The sequence below is a fragment of the Aquarana catesbeiana genome, linkage group LG01 (genome assembly GCF_042186555.1).
Source record: "Aquarana catesbeiana isolate 2022-GZ linkage group LG01, ASM4218655v1, whole genome shotgun sequence".
Taxonomy (NCBI): Eukaryota; Metazoa; Chordata; class Amphibia; order Anura; family Ranidae; genus Aquarana; species Aquarana catesbeiana.
In genome coordinates, this window is record NC_133324.1 from 107,054,763 (window position 1) to 107,080,137 (window position 25,375).

At 42.4% G+C, this 25,375-nt stretch overlaps 1 pseudogene; it reads left to right on the top strand.

The window, feature by feature from the left end:
* LOC141145430 (granzyme A-like) overlaps positions 1 to 25,375 on the top strand; it is an 85,570-nt pseudogene that overhangs the window by 42,154 nt on the left and 18,041 nt on the right.

Here is a 25,375-nt window from a genome sequence, read left to right on the forward strand (position 1 = left end):
AGCAGGCCCTAACCCCTTGGCCTCCTCTTCAGCCACAACCCCAGCACAGACGGCTCCTGGACCTTCTGTTGTAATGCTTCCACCTGAACCAAAGGTTCCTACTCCTGATAGATTCTCTGGAGACCGGTCCAAGTTCCGGGCCTTTCGCAACGCCTGCAAGCTCTTCTTTGCGTTACAGCCCCGAACCTTTTCACTGGAGGCCACCAAAGTGGGGTTTGTGATCTCCCTCCTACAAGGGGAACCTCAGATCTGGGCTCATCGGCTACTTGAGGGGGACTCCGTCCTAACCCAGTCTTTATCCTCTTTCTTTGAAGCCATGGCACAAATTTATGAGGACCCTCAACAGACTGCAACAGCTGAATCAGCACTGCTCACGCTCCAGCAAGGTGGCAGACCTGCGGAAGATTATGTCATGAACTTTAGACGTTGGAGTGCAGACACTCAGTGGAATGACGCGGCTCTGCGTCATCAGTTCCGCTTAGGTCTGTCTGAAGGTTTAAAGGATGAACTTGCCCGAGTGGGTGTACCAGACACTCTTGAAGCATTAATTAATCTGACTATCCAAATTGACCGGCGAATCCGGGAACGTCGTTCTGAACGATCCACTTTACAATCCCGCCCGATGTGGATGACAGCCAGAGCACCACTCCCGGCAACACGCTACTTACCCCCATCCAGCTCTAATCCAGCTAATGCTATGCCTGATCCTGTGGAGCCTATGCAATTGGGACTGATGCGACCCGCCTTATCGCCTGAAGAACGGGCCCGGCGCCGGCAACTCAATCTGTGCCTCTACTGTGGTGGGACTGGGCACTATGTCCTGAACTGTCCAGTCAAATTAAGTAAGTGCCCATTCTCTGTGTATACCAGTCTTTCTGCTCTGTCTGCGAACTCTACCCACATTGCCATTCCTCTGTCTTTACAGCTGCAAGAAGGGACAATAACGACCAACGCCATCATTGATTCCGGAGCATGCAGCTGCTTTATTGACTCAAACTTTGCCAGCCAGCATAACATTCCATTACAAACCAAGACCCATGGACTCGCTGTGTTTCTAGCTGATGGTTCCCGCATCAGATCGGGACAAGTAACCCAAGAAACCCTGCCTCTGCCTGCTTCTACTTCCTCCCTACACAAGGAACTGCTGGTTCTTGATGTCATCTCCTCCCCTATGTTTCCCATCATCCTGGGCATTCCTTGGCTGCAGGCCCACAACCCTTACATTCATTGGACATCTGGAGAAGTGAAATTCTCATCTTCTTACTGTCTTGAACACTGTGTAAAGGAAGATTCGGATTCTTCATCTACTCTACTTTGTCTAGACACCGACCAGAAACTCTGCCAGGTCATACCTAAACAATATCATGAATTCATCGATGTTTTTAGTAAAAAGGGGGCAGACTCTCTTCCACCTCATCGGCCCTACGATTGCCCCATTGATTTGCTGCCTGGATCCGAGATACCATTCGGACGCATTTTTCCTTTATCCGAGAAGGAACAGGAAGTACTAAAAACATATATAGATGAGAATCTGGCCAAAGGTTTTATACGTCACTCTACCTCTCCAGCTGGTGCCGGAATATTTTTTGTGACCAAAAAGGACAAGTCGCTCCGGCCGTGTATCGATTATCGTGAGCTAAACAAGATCACGGTCAAAAATCGGTATCCCCTACCCTTGATACCTGAACTTTTTCAAAAATTAAGGACTGCCGTCATCTTCACCAAGCTTGACCTAAGAGGGGCATATAATCTAGTCCGCATCCGGGCTGGACATGAGTGGAAGACAGCATTCCGAACCCGATTCGGGCATTATGAATACCGGGTCATGCCCTTTGGGCTCTGCAACGCCCCTGCAACTTTTCAACACCTGATTAACGACGTCCTCAGGGACTTTCTAGATGTGTTTGTAATTGCATACCTGGACGATATCTTGATTTTTTCGGAGTCCCGTGAATTGCATCAGGAACATGTCCGCAGGGTGTTGGGTCGTCTTCGCTTACACAGTCTGTACGCGAAAGCGGAGAAATGTGAGTTTGAACAACAGAGCATCCAATTCTTGGGGTTAATCATCTCCGCAACAGGCATCAAGATGGACCCACAAAAAGTGTCCGCTGTGCTGGACTGGCCGGTACCCTTGGACAAGAAAGGAGTTCAACGGTTTGTGGGGTTTGCAAACTTCTACAGGAAATTCATCAGGGGGTTCTCAGCCATAATTGCACCCATCACGCAGTTAACCAAACAAAATATCCGTTTTTCCTGGAACCAACTTGCCCAAGATGCCTTCGAAAATCTCAAGAAGCTGTTTACTTCAGCACCTATCCTCAGTCATCCTGAACCATCCCTACCGTTTATTTTAGAGGTTGATGCCTCCGAGATTGCGGTAGGTGCGATTCTTTCACAGCGCAAAGGTAGCAAAGAGATAATGCATCCTGTAGGGTTCTTCTCCCGTAAACTCTCCCCCGCGGAGAAGAATTATGACGTCGGTGACCGTGAACTTCTCGCTATAAAAGCTGCTCTAGAAGAATGGAGGTACCTGTTGGAAGGGGCTATGCATCCAGTACTAATTTATACTGACCATAAAAACCTAGAGTACTTACGATCTGCCAAACGTCTGAAGCCTCGACAAGCCCGCTGGGCTCTGTTTTTCTCACGTTTCTCCTTCCACATCACGTACCGTCCAGGCTCTAAAAATATCAAACCAGATGCATTATCACGTATGCATGACAATCCTAAGGACTTATCCACTCCGGACACCATATTACCCTCAAACAGTTTTTTACTGCTGCAAAAAGATTTACTTTCCCTGATTAAGGAAGCATCCTCTGAATCAGCCAGGCCTACTGGAATTTCTTTAGTAAGTAGAGATGGTCTGTTCTGGAAAGGAAGCCAAATTTTTGTTCCTGAAGACATTCGGGTCAGGGTTTTAACACTTCTCCACGACCACCCATTGGCAGGCCACTTTGGGGTCCGCAAGACCTTGGAACTAGTGCAGCGTACTTTCTGGTGGCCCAATCTGAAAGACTTTTGCGAAAAGTATGTTAGTTCCTGTCCCACCTGTATCCAGAATAAGTCGTCCAGGAATCGAGCTTGGGGTCTATTGAAACCATTGCCCGTACCCGACAGACCGTGGAAAATGATTTCTATGGACTTTATTGTGGAACTTCCATGTTCCGAAGGATGTTCAGCTATCTTTGTAGTTGTAGACCGTCTAACCAAAATGGCTCATTTTCTACCTTTAAGGGGAACCCCGTCTGCCTCCGAAACTGCTCGCATATTTACCAAGGAGATCATCAGACTTCATGGAGTACCGGCAAACATAGTTTCTGATAGAGGGGTTCAATTCACTTCACGTTTCTGGAGATCCCTGTGTGAAACCTTAAAGATTGAATTGGCTTTGTCCTCGGCATACCATCCTCAGACAAACGGTCAGACAGAGAGGACTAATCAGACCCTGGAACAATACATCAGATGCTTCACATCATTCACACAAGATGATTGGGTATCTCTATTACCCTTAGCAGAATTTGCCTATAACAATGCCAAACATTCTGCCACCGGTCAATCTCCCTTTTACGCCAATTATGGCTTTCACCTAACCTTTCTACCTGATTTCCTTTCAGAGTCTTCGGTTCCAGCAGTACAAAGTACGGTGGAGTTCCTCAGTCACAACAGCCGGTTGCTACAGGAAACGGTATCCAAGGCTCAGGCTGATGGTAAGAGAATCTTCGACCGGAAAAGAAGGGGGGAGCTGAACTTGCAAATTGGCGACCAGGTATGGCTTTCTACTGTTAACATCAAATTAGCATGTCCTTCCAAGAAGTTGGCACCTAGATTCATGGGACCTTTTCCAGTCAGAAGGAAAATCAATGAGGTATCTTATGAGTTGACGTTACCTGATTCATTTAAAATTCATCCAGTATTCCATGTATCTCTGCTTAAACCTGCTGTACCTGATCCCTTTCCTGCTAGGGGCACAAGACCCCCTGAACCTGTTGTAGTTGATGGCAGTGAGGAATTTGAGGTCGAGGCTATCCTTGATTGTAGAAGAAGGCAAGGGCAAAACCAGTTCTTAATCAAGTGGAAGGGCTACGGCCCAGAAAGTAACTCATGGGAACCGGACAGTAATGTGCATGCCAGGCGTCTAGTGCGCGCTTATTTTTCTACTCATCCTGAGAAGAAGAGGTTGTTGGGCATCCGGAGGCTGCCCCTTGGGGGGGGCAATGTCAGGGATCCACCAGCACCAGTCCAGCACACTTGCGTTCGCCTATGCGTCGGCGCGCTCCCATTCGGACACAGCATCAAACTGCTGTGCATCAGCACGGCGCTCGGGCGCGCGCGGGTGCGCGGCGCGGGTGCGCGCGCGTGCGCGCGTGCACGTGCGCGGGCGCGCGCGCGTTCGCGTTAGCGCCGGTTTGGCGCCATCTTAGCACATAAAAGTTCCCCTGTTCCATGAGGACGTCGCTGCTTCGTCTCAGCTCTGTGAATCTGTTGACCCGTATCCTGATTGTCTGCTACCTGATCTTGACCCGGCTTGTTTGACCACCCGACCTGCTCCTATCCCGATCCGGCTTGTCTGACTACTCTTCTGTCCGTATTTGCTACCGTTGCCGAACCCTGCCTGTTCACCGACTCTGCCTAGTCTGCCGTTATTACCTGTGCCAGCTACCTGCCGACCCGGACTGTCTGACTCTGCTTGTGCCTACTGTTCACTTGCTGTTGCACCTTCAGCTTCAGCTTCAGTGATCTCTCCCTCCAGCGTGTCAAGCCTGCTGCCGCTCCAGTCTGCTCTCACCTGCAACTCAGCCATCCAGTGTGTCAAGCCTGCTGCCGTTCCAGTCTCCTCTCACCTGCAACCCAGTGAGTCAAGTTACTGCTATTCCAGTCTCCACTCACCTGCAGCTCGGCCATCCCAGGAGGGATCTCTGCCTCCACATCAGAGACTATACAGGCACTCCTACCCCACTGCGCTCAGGAGACCACTGTCCCCACTCCAGTGGCTCTTGAACCAGCGTTGTATGAGAGGTCTTCTCCTACAGTCAGGCTCTCCTACCAGGTACCTTACAGTGGAATCCTTATGGGTAGAGCTCCAAAGGGTTGAAGCTCAGGGGAAAATAATACTGGGATTATGCTATAGGGCTCCCTAACCTGGGGGAGTGGGGGAGATGGACCTCTTATCACAATTTGGATTAGCAGCAAGGATGGGAAGTGTTATCATAATGGGGGATTTTAATTATCCAGACTGAGCGTAGGGAACCACGCATTCGTCTAAGTTTCGCCAGTTCCTAAATGTCTTGCAGGACAATTTCATGGGCCAGATGGTAGACGCACCAACTAGAAACAAGGCATTTCTAGATCTACTGATTACCAACAATACAGACCTGATCATGGATGTGGAAATACGGGGCAATTTAGGAAACAGCTATCACAGGTCAATTGGCTTCAGTATAAATCACACAAATAGGAAACACAAGGGGAACACAAAGACACTGAATTTCAAAAGAGCCAACTTCCCTAAACTATGAACCTTGCTAGAAGATATAAATTAGGATGAAATCTTAGAAACAAAGAACACGGAGGAGAGATGGGTTTGCTTTAAGAGCATATTAAATAAGGGCATTAGCCAGTGCATCCCATTGGGAAATAAATTTAAAAGAGCGAACAAAAGTCCTGGATGGCTTAACTCTAATGTAAAAATTCATATAAAAGCAAAAGAGAAGGCCTTCAAAAAAATACAAGGCTGAGGGATCATCATAAGCATTCAGACTTTACAAAGAATGCAACAAGATATGTAAGGGCACAATTAGGGCGGCTAAGATATGTGATTTTTAATTAACAGCGTAGTGTAGCCTTGAATCTGATTGTCTAATTTTTCTGCACAGTATTCAGTTTTCATTAACAAATTTGAAGTTTGTAGTATGCTGAATTAAAATCTGATGCAATTAATTTGAATTTAATTTGAAAGTATGCTCAGCTTTATTTGTCCAAAGATGTCTTAAGCCGTGTACATACGAGCGGGATGTCTGGCAGAAAAAGTCAGACGGAGTCTTTTCATCGTCTATTCTGATCGTGTGTTCTGACGGACCTAGAAATGGAACATGTTCTAAATATTTCTGACGGAACCAATTCTTATCGGGAAAACCGCTCGTCTGTATGCTGTTCCGATGGACCAAAAAGACGCATGCTCTGAAGCAAGTACGAGATGTAAGCTATTGCCTACTGGCTATTGAACGTCCTTTTTCTAGTCCCGTCATACATGTTTTACATCACCTCGTTCTGGACGGTCGACTTTGGTTTGACCGTGTGTAGGCAAGACCGCTTGAATGGAATTCCGTCGGAGTTCCGTCGGAGAAACCTTCAGAGTTTATTCCGACGGTAAAACCGGTCGTGTGTACGCGGCATAAGGACGGCTTCACACTGCCCCACTGTGTTTTGGCCAAAGCGCAGATAACCCATGTTTTTTATGCGGGTTAGCTGCGCTTTCCCATAGACACCAAAACCACGGGACATAGGTAAAATCTACAGGAAAGTGCAACTGATCCACACGAAAACTGTGGGTTAGCTGCTCTTTGCCCAAAGTCAAGTGCGGTAGTGTGAAGCTGCCCTTATACCTCAAATGAAGAATGCATTATTAATATGCAATACTGTTCTAGTTAAGTAACATAACATATAATGTTTACATTTATGTATATGCATTTTATTTCCAGTAATAGTAAAGCAAAAGTGACTCTTGGAGCCCATTCCATTAGGAACGCTGAACCAGAAAAAACAGAAGTTTGGTGTTCTAAATGTCATGAGCATGCATGAGCTTTTTAATGCAATGACATTTGATTATGACATCCAGCTGTTACAGGTGAGGCTACTAGCTCATGGTCCACTGATTACTTTCAAGTCTAGGCAAACAGATAAAATTCAGCTCAAAGTGGTATTAAATTCAAAACCAAAAATGACCCTGTATTTATCGGCGTATAACACGCACTATTATTAATTTTAGGAGGGAGGTTTCAGAAAAAATGTCCACAGCCCCCTGCACATTACACTGACCCCCTGCACATTACACAGTCCCCTTCACATTACACTGACCCCTGCACATTACACAGCCCCTGCACATTACACAACCCCCAGCACATTACACAACCCCCTTTACATTACACAGCCCCCCTGCACATTACACAGCCCCCTTTACACAGACCCCCCTCCACATTACACAAACACCTTGCACATTACACAGACCCCTTGTGCATTACACTGACCCCCTGCACATTACACAGCTCCCTGCACATTACACAGACCCCTGCATATTACACAGCCCCCTTTACATTACACAGACCTCCTGCACATTACACAGACCCCCTTTACATTATGCAGCCCCCTTTACATTACACAGACCCCCTGCACATTACGCAGCCCCCTTTACATTAAACAGATCCCCTGCACATTACACAGACCCCCTGCACATTACACAGACCCCCTGCACATTTTGCACCACCCTTTACATTACACAGACCCCTTTCTCTGCACAGTACACAGCCCCCTTTACATTACAAAGCCCCCTCCCCCTGCAAAGTACAGAGCCTCTTTCATTTTAAAGTGCTAAAGTGCTAAGCAAGTTAAATCATTATGTTATTTGATGATATCAAAAATGGTGAATATAGTGTAGACTCCTCAAAAAAAAAAAATATATATATATATATATATATATACTGTATGATTGTGTAAATATATATCTATCTATATATACATAGCTATAGATATATATATATATCTATATCTAAATCTATATATGTATATATATATATAGATCTATATATATAGATATATATCTATATATATATATATATATATATATATATATGTATATATACATATATATACATACACAGTTGTGCTCATAAGTTTACATATCATGGCAGAATTTATGATTTCTTGCCCATTTTTCAGAGAATATGAATGTTCTGTCTCTGGACAGATAGATAAACCTTCCTATCCTAATAACTTCAGATACCATATCTCTTTGATCTCAATTTTATTAGAACAAGCCAGGTGAAACTACAAAATAACAGAAATAGACTTCAATAAGTACAATATCAAATACAATACAGCATACATTGCATACATTGCAACGATAAACAACGATATACAGTACAAGATGAGATAATAAAAACTCACTTTTTAAGTTCTCGAAGGGGTGATGACGATAGATTGAGAAAGACATGATTTGCTTCCTGCAATGTGCTGGAAAGAATAGTGGCTGGTTCACTTCCTGTTAAGATTCTACCCAAAATTCCCTACTTGCTGACAACTTCCTTAATTACACATACATTAAAGAAATAAACAGAACTGCAGCAATACCAAAAAGAAACGCTAGATGAAGCCTGCACACCACATATGATTGTCTTAAGTAAATTACACATTTTTCATGTAAATTTAACAACACAGGTACAAATAGCCAGTATAAAACATCTGGTGGACAGAACAATAACACAAAAACCTTTCTTTTCACTCATGGTTAGTGTTTGGCTGAAGCCCTTTATTATCAATCAACTGTGTTTACTCTTTTTTAAATCATATTCACAACAGAAACTACCCATATGACCCTGATCAAAAGTTTGCACAACCCAGTTCTTAATACCGTTTATTGCGCCCTATAACATCAATAACAGCTTGAAGTCTTTTGTGGTAATTGTGGATGAGGCTCTTTATCTTCTCAGATGGTAAAGCTGCCCATTCCTCTTGGCAAAAATCCTCCAGTTCTTGTAAATTCTTGGTCTGTCTTGCATGAACTGCACATTTGAGATCTCCCCAGAGTGGCTCAATGATATTGAGGTCAGGAGACTGAGATGGCCTCTCCAATACCTTCACTTTATTCTGCTGTAGCCAATGACAGGTCGACTTGGCCTTGTGTTTTGGATCATTGTCATTTTGGAATGTTCAAGTATGTTCCAATGTGCAGCTTCATACAGCTATATGATTGGCCGGAGCCGCTATGACGTATCTCCTGCACATGCGCGTGGGAGCACTCCATTTCCGGCACACAGCTCTGAAGTTCCAGCAAGGTATACAGGACCTTCAGGGAGCATGCATCGGTGATGTCACTGGCTGCATACAGGGTGAATATATCCTAAATGGTGCACGTTTAGGAGGTATTCATTTACCTACAGGTAAGTCTTATCATAGGCTTACCTGTAGGTAAAAATTACCAGGCGGCTTTTACTACAGCTCTAAATACAGTCTGCTTTCTCTTGGCTATTCATAACCCACAAAAACCTTCTCATATACTGTATACATTAAAATACTTATCTCCTATTTCATACCTCATTAAGTTCGTGTTTTGTCATTATTTTTTTTTAAAATACATGTGTCTCAACATAGCAGAATATTCAGAGCGACAGTGCATATTCAAAGATTAAAATTAAAAAGTTGCTATAACTAAATTATAGAATATAAACAAGTAGAGAAATGCTGAAAAAATATTGGCCAATTATTTTGAAGGATAAAGTACTGAAAAAGATTTTGCCTGCCCAACCTGGTATTACATATAGAAACTAGAAAAGGTACAATTTCTGGGGAAATTGTGAAAGTGTTCTTGCCTCTACAACTGGAGTGGGCGGGGTAACTGGGTGGGGTGGAGTGGCTTGAGTAACTGTGAAAAGTGTTAAAAAGCTTAATATTGTAAAAAGTATAAATAGTAGTAAAAAAGTTCCATCATTCGCTGAAAGAGCTGAACATTTTTTTTCAAAAGTAATTTTTTTTTTTCAAAAATGAATTTTTTTTAATCAAAAGATTTTTTTTTCTTCAAAAATGATTTTTTTTTTCAAAAGTAATTTTTTTTTTCAAAGGTAATTTTTTTTTTCAAAAATGAATTTTTTTATTTCAAAAATATTTTTTTTTTCGAAATTATTATTTTTTTAAAGTAATTTTTTTTTCAAAAATAATTTTTTTTTTCAAAAATATTTTTTTTTTTCAAATATATTTTTTTTTCAAAAATAATTTTTTTTTTAAAAGTAATTTTTTTTTCAAAAATATTTTTTTTTTCAAAAATAATTTTTTTTTTTCAAAAATATTTTTTTTTTCAAAAATATTTTTTTTTTTTTTCAAAAATTATTTTTTTACTTTTTTCAAAAATAATTTTTTTACTTTTTTCAAAAATATTTTTTTTTTTCAAAAATATTTTTTTTTTTACATGGGGCGGTCATAATGTTTTGGCTGATCATGGGGTGGTCATAATGTTTTGGCTGATCATGGGGTTGTCAGCTTTTGTCACTTCCCACTCTAGTTTTGAACATTTAGCCATTCATTCCTATGGGACCAATTTCGCCGCAAAAACGTCATTTCGTGGACCATTCGGCAAAACATTCCACAAAGTAATAACACACCAATCGGGAACAATCCGCTCGTTTCGGTATATTATTTGTCTCTGTAGTGTGAAAACTGTGGGAGGGGTCTACAAGCATTATCAAGTCTAGCAGATGAAGTCACATGCATTTGGAGTGTCTCAGCATCTTGTGTTTACAACCACTGTTTCCTAGCAACGCTCATGCCCTGTTTATGCTTCCCAAATACTGCTTCATCAAAACTGCCCCATCAGAATTACCCCATCAAAACTGTCCCATCATATTCCTCTATTATAAATCTGTACATGGTGTGTCTGTCCCCTCCCCCAGGCTCTGTAATCAGCTGAGATGCTCCAGCCACCTTCCCCCCTGTGTATAACAGAAGCTTTGGTAACCATGGCAACAAAACAAACACTAACAGTACACTCTGATTAATGGCTAAAATTTCCTGAAATGACCTCTAAACAAATGGCCGTATTTTAAAAACTATACATCCTACAGTGAAGATCTTTATATTGTGAGAATCACAAGACCCAGACCTAGATTTTGATACATAGTATGTCTCTGAAATATTAAAAATGAAGGCACAGTCGCAGTTTAGAAATTGCCCTTCAAATTTGGAGGGGGCTAGAGTGTAGTTTCAATGAATGTCAATGGACGGCGTGAGTTGCAAACAAATGGTCATATTGTGAAAACTATCAGGTCTATGGCTTAGCCGTGGACATGTTTAGTGGCAGCAGGGATAGCTGAACGTTTTGATATAAGATTTGTGTAGGTGGGCTTGAAAATGAGGGAGTGGCGGCAGTTTAGAAATCATGTTCTGATTTTCCAGCTTTTGTCATCTCCCACTCTAGTTTCCCCATTCATTCCTATGGGACCAATTTCGCCGCAAAAACGACGATATTTCGTGAACCATTCGGCGAAACGTTCCACAAAGTAATAGCACACCATTCGGGAACAATCCGCACGTTTCGGTATATTACTTGTCTATGTAGTGTAAAAACTGTGGGAGGAGTTAGGGTGGTAAATTTGGCTATAATAATAAGAATAATATATATGTGAGATAACAGTAAGTGGTCTTGCTATGCAAGAACACTTAAAAACAGAACTTTAAGAAACAAGATAGTACACAATGTCATAGAGCACCCCAAAATCCAAAAATGTTTTTTAAATTAAATGGTTTTCATAGGTGTAATGGTGTAAAGTTTGTAAGTTAACAAAAAAAGAGAAAAAGAAAATGAAATTTACATCCACACAGTCAGGTAAAGAATATGACATAAAACAATGTATTACATGCGATTCCACTGGTGTAGTATACATTTTGGAATGTCCTTGCTACAAGCAATATATTGGGGAGCATGTCAATAATATTAATAAATTTCTAGAAAAATCATAGCATATCAAGGCATGTTAAATTAAAACATAATAGAGACTTGAGTGTTTTAAAATTTTATGGGATAGAAAAAAATAATCCCGCATTGGAGAGGAACAGATATGGAAAAAGAAATATCCAAAAATAAGGTGCCTTAAAAAGTATTCATACCCTTTGAAATGTTTCACATTTTGTCATGTTCCAACCAAGAACGTAAATGTATTTTATTGGGATTTTATGTGATAGACCAAAACAAAGTGGCACACAGTTGTGAAGTATAAGGAATATAATAAATTATTATCAAAATTTTCTACAAATAAATATCTGGAAAGTGGGGGGTGCATTTGTATGCAGCCCCCTGTATTCTGATACCCCTAACATAAATCTAGTGGAACCAATTGCCTTCAGAAAACACCTAATTAGTAAATAGAGTCCACCTGTGTGTAATTTAATCTCAGTATAAATACAGCTGTTCCGTGAGTCCCTCATAGGTTTTTTAGAGAACCTTAGTGAACAAACAGCATCATGAAGGCCAAGGAACACACCAGACAGGTCAGGGATAAAGTTGAGGAGAAGTTTAAAGCATTTTTTAGGTTATAAAATAATATTCCAAGCTTTGAACATCTCACAGAGCACTGTTCAATCCAACATCCAAAAATGGAAAGAGTATGGCGCAACTGCAAACCTACCAAGACATGGGCGGTTACCTAAACTGACAGGTCCAACAAGGAGAGCATTATTCAGAGAAGCAGCCAAGAGGCCCATGGTAACTCTGGAGGAGCAGTAGAGATCCACAGCTCAGGTGGGAGAATCTGTCCACAGGACAACTGCACTTAGTCGTGCACTCCACAAATCTGGCCTTTATGGAAGAGTGGCAAGAAGAAAGCCATTGTTGAAAGAAAGCCATAAGGAGTCCCGTTTGCAGTTTGCAAGAAGCCACGTTGAAGGTTGCTTTGGTCAGATGAGTCCAAAAATCAAACTTTTTGGCCTAAAAGCAAAACGCTATGTGTGGCAGACAACTAACATGGCACATCACCCTGAACACACCATCTCCCCAGAACACACCATCTCTCCTCACAGAGCACTGTTCAACCCATCATCCAAAAATGGAAAGAGTATGGCGCAACTGCAAACCTACCAAGACATGGCCGGCCACCTAAACTGACAGGTCAGACAAGGAGAGCATTATTCAGAGAAGCAGCCAAGAGGCCCATGGTAACTCTGGAGGAGCAGTAGAGATCCACAGCTCAGGTGGGAGAATCTGTCCACAGGACAACTATTAGTTGTGCACTCCACAAATCTGGCCTTTATGGAAGAGTGGCAAGAAGAAAGCCATTGATGAAAGAAAGCCATAAGGAGTCCTGTTTGCAGTTTGCAAGAAGCCACGTGGAAGGTGCTTTGGTCAGATGAGTCCAAAATCAAACTTTTTGGCCTAAAAGCAAAACGCTATGTGTGGCAGACAACTAACACGGCACATCACCCTGAACACACCATCTCACTAATCCTTAGTAGGTATAAGCTCAAATGTGTTTGGATGCTGGTCCTACCCTGCCTGAGCTATCTTCTGTCATTGTGGACCACCAGTCATAAGCGGCGGTGGTATTGCCCACCTTGCAGCTTAGTGAATACATGTCCCTTGTATACATGCAGGTATAGAGCAGGGAATGTCTTCAAAGCTTATGATTGGTGGTCCACAGTGACAGCTTCATGGCGGCATATCTCAGATGGGTTTGGGTTACTGTTCAAACATTTCTCCTAGCAGCAAAAGGGTCGTTGGTTCAAATCCCAACCACAACACTACCTGTCTGGAGTTTGTATGTTCTCCCTGTGCCTGCGTGGGTTTTCTCCGGGTACTCCGGTTTCCTCCCACACTCCAAAGACATGCTGGTAGGTTAATTGGATCCTGTCTAAATTGGCCCTAGTATGTATGAGTGTGAGTTAGGGACTTTAGATTGTAAACTCCTTGAGAGTAGGGACTTATGTCAATGTACAATGTATATGTAAAGTACCTGAAATAAATGTATAAACATCCCTGAGCTCACCCCTACTCCTCAACACACCATCTGAGCTTTTGCCAAAACATTGGCCATGAGACATTGGCCAAGCTGTCGAACTAGCTTTCTCTACTGTATGCACTGAGCTTTTGGTAGAAAAAGGTGCTCAGGACACAAACATTTGAAATGGCTGAGACAGGTAGGTCAAACTTCATTGTGTCCTTAATGAATGGGAGTTTGTTTTTTCAAGAGAAAAAAAACTAAACACAGCGGTCACAATAAATACATTTTTCTGCTTTACTGCTGTATCCATTTAAAGAGTAACTCCACTTTTGTTGAGAAAGAAACATTCCCCTCTGGGTGATCTATATACATTTCAAGCATGTTAACAAACTTTGTTGCAGAGTCCTACCTTTTGTTATTCTAAAGAAAGAGATGTTTGTTTGTCTGTGTCCATGTGCAATATAATGGGAGTGGTTTTATAATGATCAATCAGCTGCTGCACTTGCAGGGCTCTAATAAGGAAAGTGGCAGGATCTGCATCCATTTAGACATGATTTCCTATTGGGAATATCTCACCAAAAATTACTTTTTGGTGCAGGAATGCCAAAAATCTGACTTGTATCTTATATTTGTATTGTAACTGTACTGTCTGCCCTAACGTTGTAAAGCGCTGCACAAACTGTTGGCGCTATATAAATCCTGTATTATAATAATAATAATAATAATAATAATAATAATAATAATAATAATAATGCAGACTTCTGGGAAAATCAGTGAGCCAATCACACAAGCAGGAAATTACATATTTGGGGGGTGTTCTGTACACATTCTGTGTACAGAACACTGCCAGGTTGCCATATTGCATTGCATTTTATAGTAAACTACAGCTCTGCAGATTGAAAAGGAAAGGTAATTTTTAATAACATTCAATATGCCTTGTATCGCAATTGCATATGCTGTATTATTTTTTTTTTATTTGCTATAATTTTTTCAATGCAAGTGGAGTTACCTTTTAAGCTATTTGATTCTGATGTATTTACAAAGATAATTTATTGCTACAATTGTTATTACCTATTTTTTCAGTTAACCGAAAAAGCAAAATTTGGAACATATGTGAATGTCTTGCCATTGCCTAAAAAGCAGACATTTTTAAGACCTAGGAGTATTTGTTAAACAGCTGGTTGGGGTTTTACATCAAATTGTGATAACAAAATGTCAGACAAATTAATGGAAGTCAATGTAACAGTCATGGGCAGACGAGCATGTGCTCATATCTGGCAAATGAAAAAAGAAGAAAGTACAAACATAACTCGCAATTTGATCTGCACCCAAGAGGAGACCAGCAAGGGAACCTGTGGGGTGAGTTTTTTTCTTATTGTTATACAATCTCTAGGAGCATACAGGGTTTGGAATTTGGCTTGACAGCATACAGAGCTGCTTTGGATTTTCTGTGTTTGTGTTATTTATTTTTAGCCAGCTAAATGTGACCTATTAAATATAAATAATTATTATTTGCATACCACGTTAGCCAGCAGATAACAAGTGCGAGTTTCCAGGATAGCCTCAATTCACATTTTTACATTTATGAAATGTTTAAAAATGCCTGTTGTTCTTGTGTTGCTCCCACACAGGGCATAAAAAGTGTTTTTTTTTCACATGAAAAAAACATGTGTCAACACAGGGTAAAAAAATGCACAAAGCTTGACAGTCAAAAAGGTACATGAGCTACTTTGTTGTGCTTGTTGTATATAGGGCAGTTCATTGAAATCAATAAGCTGCCCTATACAAATGCTGAAAGAACTCACGCAAACTTGTAAAAATGTGGCACGATATTGCATGCATGCAACATATAGCTGCATTCACATTTTGTGTTGCAAGAACACAGGTGTCCCCTCCACATTCCCGCATTGCACAGCACAGCACTCTACTTGTGTTGGTGCAATGTGGTTCCAGTCATTCTGATGGACTAACATGCCTAGTGGTGTTGTGCACTGCAAGCAAAGGCACAAGCACATTTTCTTTGGGTTGTTGAGGTGCATTGGCAGCTCATTCATTTTGAAAGGGCTGCCTAAAACAGCACATTTTAATGGGGAAAAAATGCTTTAAAGCAACACACCTTAGAGATTAAGTGAAAGCCTTAGCATCTGAGTTGCAGCAGGGTCTTGTTGATATATCAGTATTAAAATATTAACAATTACAGTACAATATATTTTATTCAAATGGATTGATGTCGTGCTCACTCCCGCAGGAGCCCACAGTTTAGGGTCCCCTTAGTTGTACCCACAGCCAGGAACACCCTCACAGTCACTCCTTTGGCTCAATGAACAGTCTAGGGGCATGCTTTTCTAATGCTTTATTGCAGAACTTGAACTTGGATAGGTTCAGGGCAGTAGTGTATTCAGGCTTTGTGCTGCCCCAGGCCTGACTAAACTCGTGCACCCCTAATTTAAATATGACCCACCCCTTGCTGTTTAAGACCTGCTCTGAAATTTTTGAGTGGGTACACTAGTTCTGAGGGCCTGGGGGGAGGGGCAATGGATTCCCTTAATTTGCATAGATTTCCTCTCACTTCCTGTTTGGTTATGGAGCAGGAAGTAAAGGGAAATCTCTCCAATGGGACAGGGATGGTAAAAAAATAAACTGACAGGGGCTTTAACCCTCCCTTACTCTTTCCAAAATGAAAAAAAAAAGTGTTGCCCATAGTTCTACTTTAAGCATACATTTCTGATAATTTTATGGAGAGGACTAAGAAGATATAACCTTGCCAATGATGCAGCAGAAAACATATAGCACAGTAAGGAAGGTTTGTGGTCCAGGATGATAGGACAGTCAAAAATAGAAGCGGTGCCCCCCCTCCCCAGTTGCGGATTGCCGGCGGCCCGCATACCGGAAGCAGTGTGGCCGCTTTATGGGGGCGCTAGACTAATTTGCCTCTCAGCCCAGTCCGCCCCATAAGACTGGCGCTACACTAACAGCTGGCGGGGACTCTTTCCGTGCTGCCCCCCTGCAAAGTGCTGCCCTAGGCCTGGGCCTTGTCGGTCTAGGCCAAGATACAGCGTTGGTTCAGGGTAACTGTGGGATACTCCAGTAACTTTAACAGCAACTTAAAGACAATAATCTTCCTCCTAGAAATCTAAAAAAAAGTTGTTGCACAAGCAAATATAGGACTGAGCTATACCAGGACACCATAAACAATGTCCCCTTTGACCCACGCTGACTCTAGCACAAGAGGGATTCTTCACTTGTATCGTCTGCACTCACTAATGTCCTTGGATAATTGGATGCCTCCTTCCAATATCTTCCAGACACCTCTCCAGTAATACCAGACCAGATCCCCAGATGACAGTCCCTCAGTCAGCTCCAGCAACTTTAAGCAGAATAGGCCCCCAGCTAGCCTAGCTGGGACCTTACTGATCAGCAGTCATATGGCCGACCTGCCCAGGAGGGCAAACAGTTCACAACCTCAGGGCTGAGATCTCCTTCTCTAGGACAAGACCCCTCTGCTCCAGGTCTCAGAGTATTTATACACCCTCCCAGCCACCACCCAGGCACACTCTTCCCAGAGATTGGCCATGGCTGCAAACATATGCAGCTGCTGGTTTGACTCTTTCAGCCCACTATCTTCTAGACTTCTTCCAGACAGACAGGGGAGAGCAGTCAACCATGCAGCCACTGAAACACAGACCAAAATAATCACACACAGCTCATCTGATTACAGTGAGCTAAGAACTAATTTACATAACCTAGCACCTATCTAGCAGGGTGCTACATAAGTGTGTATTTAAATATCCTTTGTACATAAATAAAATGGGTTGAATATAACTAAACAGTATATGATCTTTACCAATAGGGCTAAGGAGCTAAAATTCCTATTTACATTTTTTTAAATAGGCTGGGTCCTCCCTTAACATACATAAAAACAATCCTATATAAATATATTATTTTCAAAACATAGTTTACTACAACAGGTGAGCGTGCATACAGTATATGCCAAATTCATTAAGCAATAGTTACAGCGGGTAAAATAAGTATTGAGCACGTCACCATTTTTCTAGGTAAATATATTTCTAAAGGTGCTATTGACATGACATTTTTACCACATCTCGCTAACAACCCATGTAATCCATACATACAAAGACACCAAAAACAAATAAGTTCAGGAATTAAGTTACTGTATCTGCAAGAAAATGTTAATGCTTCCCCATTCTATGCAAAATGAAACTGTAAAAAGGGATTTTCATTCCGATCCATACTAGGGGAACACGCAGAGACCTTTACCTGTAAGTTAGGTGTGACATTAAAATGTGAGTGTCCTCTGCCTACCCTATAACTGCCATGTTCACCTAACCCTAATCCATCCATCAACCTGCAATAAACTACAGTATTTCCTACCCCTCCCTGTTTTGAATGTTACACCCATTCGCAAATTCATTATATTAAATAGTCCCTGGGTTATAATTTTGTCATGGACAACAGAGCAATATTTCCATCCTGGTGCAGTAATGAGAACTGTGCATATTTCTAGGTTTCCTGTAAAGTTGTGGTTTGCATCTCATTGCTGGTGAAGTCCAAACCTTACATGTTTTCTGTAAATCTCACTCAGACCAACTATTTCCTGCAGATATCCTATCTTGTCAGGACATGTCCTCTGAAGTTTTTTTTTTTCACAGAAAATCCTCTGAAGTTTATACTTTTAAAATGAACTTGCTGAGCATGTCACTTAGTCAGTCAGATGGCAGAAAATGTGGGGTCCCTAAAACCTCATCAGACAGCACAACATGTCATATTAGCATTTACACAGCAAATCTATAGAGCACATTTTGCCCATCTGTTTCAGAATGTGGGCTGCCACAAATAAAAAACTTAACAGCTTCAGCATAAGGTTTCCTGAGTGAGTAAAAGAGCACTTGTTCAATTTTAGTTGCCATTAGAAAAAAAGAGTTTTTGGTTTGTAATAGTGTACTCTTGGGCTATAGTTTCTCTAACTGGAACTGGTAGACAGAAAGTATTTCAGCTAGTGAAAAAAAAAAAAGATGAGCTGAATGTAACCGGGTTCGGCTCCAGGTGGGTTTGGCAAATATTGCTAAAGATTAACCATCTACCACCAGCCATATAGTAAAATGATGGTGAGCAGGATCCCCTCTCATTCGGGGACGACGTCATATGACGTCTCCCCAGCGTCACTGCTCCTGTGGGGGGCGCACATCACGGAAATCGCGGGTACGCCGCATCCCTAGGATATGGCGCAACCCTGATCTCCGTAAAGAGCTGATGATGCGGCTCTTTACCCATGTGATCGGCTGTGTCCAATAACAGCTGATCACATGTAAACACGGAAGTGCCGCTTATCAGCTCACCCCGCCTCTCACTGACAGAGTGTGAGGCAAGGAGAGGACAGCCGATCAGCGGCATCTCCTCGCAGGGGAGACCTGTACAGGAAGTTCCCTATCAGTGAAGCCCCAGGAGTGATGTCAGTCAGTGACCATCTGTGATGTAAATTTGTGCCCATCAGTGCTGCCTTTCAGTGCCTGCTCATCAGTGCACCATCAGTGCCCATCATTGCCATCCATAAGTGTCCATCAGTGTGCCCTTCAGTGCCATTTCATCAGTGCCCATAAGTGCCACCCCATCAGTGCCCATCAGTGCTACCTCATCAGCGCACATCAGTGAAGGAGAAAAATTACTTATTTACAAAAGTTTCTGAAAGAAACTAAGAAAAAATATTTTTTGCCCATTTTTCATTTTTTTTAGCAAAAAATAAAAAACCCAGCTGTGATTTAATACCACCAAAAGAAAGCTCTATTTGTGTGAAAAAAATGATACAAATTTAATTTGGATACAGCGTTGCATGACCGCTTAATTGGCCTGAAAAAGTGCCCAGTATTGAAGCGGTTAAGTGCCGAATCCGAACCATACTGAAGTCAATAGGAGCAGAAAGGCCATTTTCTAAGCTAATAGGCAAAAAAATTATATAGAGGGCTGGGCACTGCTCTTTGGAACATGTACCAAAGCAAAATATTTTTCTCAAATTCCATTTGGTGATGAGCAACAATTTTAATAATACTGAAACATTAAAAATTCATAATTTCTCTAAATAACATGACTGAGGGATGCCCTGAACCTGCTGGTAAAGTGGCGCATCTGTACAGTGCATGAACCTACTATAGCAAAACTGACATTCACAAAGAAAATAAAAATGGCATTTAAATTGCCAGCAAATGATAACTCCCATCTGCTTCCTTCTGTTTGTAAACAAAGCATCTGTTGATAACCTTTGGATCTGGTATGAATTTCAAAGGCCAATACAAAAAAACAAGAAAAAAAGTATGAGGTCCACCCCCCAATATCAGACACATATCTTATCATTCGGTCTGGTAGGCTGGGGAAGAGGGGGGACCAGTGTGTGCCCATCCCCCAAACCATACCAGGCCACATGCCCTCAATTTGGGAGATACCTTAGCCCTATGTTGATGAGCACAAAAGCCTTTTCCCCATAATTAGTGATGAGCTTCGAGTTCGAGTCGAACTCATGTTCGACTCGAACATTGGCTGTTCGCAAGTTCACCGAACAGCGAACAATTTGGGGTGTTCGCGGCAAATTCAAATGCCGCGGAACACCCTTTAAAAGTCTATGGGAGAAATCAAAAGTGCTAATTTTAAAGGCTAATATGCAAGTTATTGTCATAAAAAGTGTTTGGGGACCTGGGTCCTGCCCCAGGGGACATGGATCAATGCAAAAAAAAGTTTTAAAAACGGCCGTTTTTTCAGGAGCAGTGATTTTAATAATGCTTAAAGTCAATCAATAAAAGTGTAATATCCCTTTAAATTTCGTACCTGGGGGGTGTCTATAGTGTGCCTGTAAAGGGGCGCATGTTTCCTGTGTTTAGAACAGTCTGACAGCAAAATGACATTTTGAAGGAAAAAAACTCATTTAAAACTACTCGCGGCTATTGCATTGCCGACAATACACATAGAAGTTCATTGATAAAAACGGCATGGGAATTCCCCAAAGGGGAACCCCGAACCAAAATTAAAAAAAAAAAATGACGTGGGAGTCCCCCTAAATTCCATACCAGGCCCTTCAGGTCTGGTATGGATATTAAGGGGAACCCCGGCCAAAATTTTTTTAAAAAAATGACGTGGGGTTCCCCCTAAATTCCATACCAGACCCTTCAGGTCTGGTATGGATTTTAAGGGGAACCCCGCGCCAAAAAAAAAAAAAAAAACGGCGTGGGGTCCCCCCAAAAATCCATACCAGACCCTTATCCGAGCACGCAACCTGGCAGGCCGCAGGAAAAGAGGGGGGGACGAGAGTGCGGCCCCCCCTCCCTCCTGAACCGTACCAGGCCACATGCCCTCAACATTGGGAGGGTGCTTTGGGGTAGCCCCCCAAAACACCTTGTCCCCATGTTGATGAGGACAAGGGCCTCATCCCCACAACCCTGGCCGGTGGTTGTGGGGGTCTGCGGGCGGAGGGCTTATCGGAATCTGGAAGCCCCCTTTAACAAGGTGACCCCCAGATCCCGGCCCCCCCCCTGTGTGAAATGGTAAGGGGGTACATAAGTACCCCTACCATTTCACGAAAAAAGTGTCAAAAATGTTAAAAATGACAAGAGACAGTTTTTGACAATTCCTTTATTTAAATGCTTCTTCTTTCTTCTATCTTCCTTCATCTTCTGGTTCTTCTGGTTCTTCTGGCTCTTCTGGTTCTTCCTCCGGCGTTCTCGTCCAGCATCTCCTCCGCGGCGTCTTCTATCTTCTTCTCCTCGGGCCGCTCTGCACCCATGGCATAGGGGGGAGGCTCCCGCTCTTCTCTTCTTCTTTTCTTCTCTTCTTCTCTTCTTCTTTTCTTCTTTTCTTCTCCGGGCCGCTCCGCAATCCATGCTGGCATGGAGGGAGGCTCCCGCTGTGTGACGGCGCTCCTCGTCTGACAGTTCTTAAATAAGGGGGGGGCGGGGCCACCCGGTGACCCCGCCCCCCTCTGACGCACGGTGACTTGACGGGACTTCCCTGTGACGTCACGGGGAATGCCACAGGGAAGTCCCGTCAAGTCACCGTGCGTCAGAGGGGGGCGGGGTCACCGGGTGGCCCCGCCCCCCCCCCTTATTTAAGAACTGTCAGACGAGGAGCGCCGTCACACAGCGGGAGCCTCCCTCCATGCCAGCATGGATTGCGGAGCGGCCCGGAGAAGAAAATGAAGAAGAGAAGAGAAGAAAAGAAGAAGAGAAGAGCGGGAGCCTCCCCCCCATGCCATGGGTGCGGAGCGGCCCGAGGAGAAGAAGACAGAAGACGCCGCGGAGGAGATGCTGGACGAGAACGCCGGAGGAAGAACCAGAAGAGCCAGAAGAACCAGAAGAACCAGAAGATGAAGGAAGATAGAAGAAAGAAGAAGCATTTAAATAAAGGAATTGTCAAAAACTGTCTCTTGTCATTTTTAACATTTTTGACACTTTCTTCGTGAAATGGTAGGGGTACTTATGTACCCCCTTACCATTTCACACAGGGGGGGGGCTGGGATCTGGGGGTCACCTTGTTAAAGGGGGCTTCCAGATTCCGATAAGCCCCCCGCCCGCAGACCCCCACAACCACCGGCCAGGGTTGTGGGGATGAGGCCCTTGTCCTCATCAACATGGGGACAAGGTGTTTTGGGGGGCTACCCCAAAGCACCCTCCCAATGTTGAGGGCATGTGGTCTGGTACGGTTCAGGAGGGAGGGGGGGCCGCACTCTCGTCCCCCCCTCTTTTCCTGCGGCCTGCCAGGTTGCGTGCTCGGATAAGGGTCTGGTATGGATTTTTGGGGGGACCCCACGCCGTTTTTTTTTTTTTTTTTGGTGCGGGGTTCCCCTTAAAATCCATACCAGACCTGAAGGGTCTGGTATGGAATTTAGGGGGAACCCCACGTCATTTTTTTTTTTTAATTTTGGCCGGGGTTCCCCTTAATATCCATACCAGACCTGAAGGGCCTGGTATGGAATTTAGGGGGACTCCCACGTTCTTTTTTTTTTTTTTTTAATTTTGGTTCGGGGTTCCCCTTTGGGGAATTCCCATGCCGTTTTTATCAATGAACTTCTATGTGTATTGTCGGCAATGCAATAGCCGCGAGTAGTTTTAAATGAGTTTTTTCCTTCAAAATGTCATTTTGCTGTCAGACTGTTCTAAACACAGGAAACATGCGCCCCTTTACAGGCATACTATAGACACCCCCCAGGTACGAAATTTAAAGGGATATTACACTTTTATTGTTTGACTTTAAGCATTATTAAAATCACTGCTCCTGAAAAAATGGCCGTTTTTAAAACTTTTTTTTGCATTGATCCATGTCCCCTGGGGCAGGACCCAGGTCCCCAAACACTTTTTATGACAATAACTTTATATAAGCCTTTAAAATTAGCACTTTTGATTATTCATGTTCGTGTCCCATAGACTTTAACGGTGTTCGCATGTTCGAACAAACTTTTTTCCTGTTCGCATGTTCTGGTGCGAACCGAACAGGGGGGTGTTCGGCTCATCCCTACCCATAATCCTGGACCAGTGATTGTGGGGGTCTGCAGGTGGAGGGCTTAGAGGAATAGTATACTTCCCCATGTGAATGAGTAAGAGGTAAAAAGTAAATAAACACTGACAATTTTTGACAGTTTTAAATAAGAGGTAAATAAGAGCTAAAAATAAAGAAAGAAAGAAAAAAAAAGGCCCACAATGTAAACCCATCATCAATTAAGTTATCCAGCAATGAAGATCCACATCAATCATAGAATGACTCCTGATGAAAGTAAAAAATCCAGTGACCATCGATGTAATCCGCTCTTCCTAAGTGACATCTCCCAGGGCCCTTGCCACTAAAAGTAAACAAAAAATCCTAGGCTTTATTAAACCAGCCTGCGGGGAGGTTGTCACGTGTAGCAGTGATAGTAATACTTGTCCTAAAGGATTCACTTTCCACTGCCTCTGGAGGTTTGACTCCAGCCATTTGCCAAACTCCGAACATGTAAAATTTGTTCTAAACCTAGCTACAAAATTCTTATTTTCTTAATTTTCGATTAAGGGACACAGGGATATAGTAAATCTTAGATGACTGGAGCATCCAAAAGCATGCAACTGAGGGTTGGGAAACAGCTACTGAGAGACCCCACAAAAGTGGAAATCTTAGTAGAAGCATACCTAAAGAAATTATTGGCCAGTTTAAAAGCCAATGAGAAAATAGGGAGCAATACAGAAATATTCTGCTATAAGGAAAAGTACCAGAAATGCATTCTAAAGCAGGACAAATACCACCACTAGAGGAAAACTGTTATCTGAAATCATAATGGACCTCAACAAAAAAATGTGAAGGACAACCCAGCAAACACCACAGGGAAAAAGGTATGAAGGAAAAACTTAGACCAACAGAAAAAGTGGTCATCAAAAAACAGAAGTGTTTGTAAGATAAATGCTGACGTCAGGGATAAATAATTCTTGATCTCAGGGCAGAAATGACAGACAAACATAGTGTGTTCAACCAAGATCAACCAGTTCACAGTTGGGGGGTTGAAGAAGATTATGCTCTAATTTTTAAATGCAGGGAAAGGGAGATACAAATTAGAACAGGCCTACTAAAAGCAATCTAAAGGGAGAGAGGGAAGGGAACAATCAGTGTGATACAAAGAAGGGTGGAGAACCAAGTCCCTTGTAAAGAAAGGATAGAGATAGGGAAGGCTAAGTAAAGATGCAGCATGAGAGGCACAAAGAGCTTTACTACAGTGTAACCTGTGAAGATCTGTGTATTTGTCATTATTTCTTCAATTGAAAGTATTTTTTAACATTTTAGTCACTGCTAAGCCTGGAGGAGAATTTAAGTTCGCTTCTAGTTTGCAGTATCTTCTTACTGAATCCTAAAATCAGTTACAGTTCTACATCTATACTTTATTTCACTTTCAGCAAATGTCAGACTTTTGACGAATAAGACATTCATCATTTTTAATGACTGATCCTTTTGTTTTGTTTTACCTTCTTTACAAAATTCCCAATGGTTTATACTCTTCTCCTCTGAGTTCCTTTTTGAAGTTTATACAATGTTTTAAATAATGTTTTTCAGGGAGATTCTGGTGGACCATTAGTCTGCAATGGAACAGTCAGAGGAGTAACATCTTTTGGTGCAGCTGAATGTGGTGTTCCTGGAGATGCAAGTGTGTACAGTTGCAAAATGAGTGAGAACTAATGCGCAAAAACCACACTACTAGTTGTACCAGATAAGGAGCTGCCAACATAAATCAGTGTACTCACACAACCCTGACAGAGAATAAATCAAATAAAAATATATGTGGCGCTATCCTATCCTTGTGTACCAACTCCAAATCTGTGAACTAAGATGATCACAAAGTGCTAAAAAATGTATCCTAATCATAAAAGTGCAATGTGCATATACAATTAGGGCGAATAATCAAGTGCACTACGATAATGCCCCGTGATCACAACATGAAGTCTATCACAATATATGAACTATGACTGATCAACATGAATCCAAATAATAATAATACATCAAAATGTCATGTATTGCGATACCTATTGCTCATATATTCAAATTCTTCTAAACTAATACACATAAAAAACGAATAAAGTGTCAAGTGTGCAGTTGATAAACTGGTGCAAAAAATGCAGCTCCTAGTGCAACTGCTGTGACATAGACATAAAAGTGAAAAT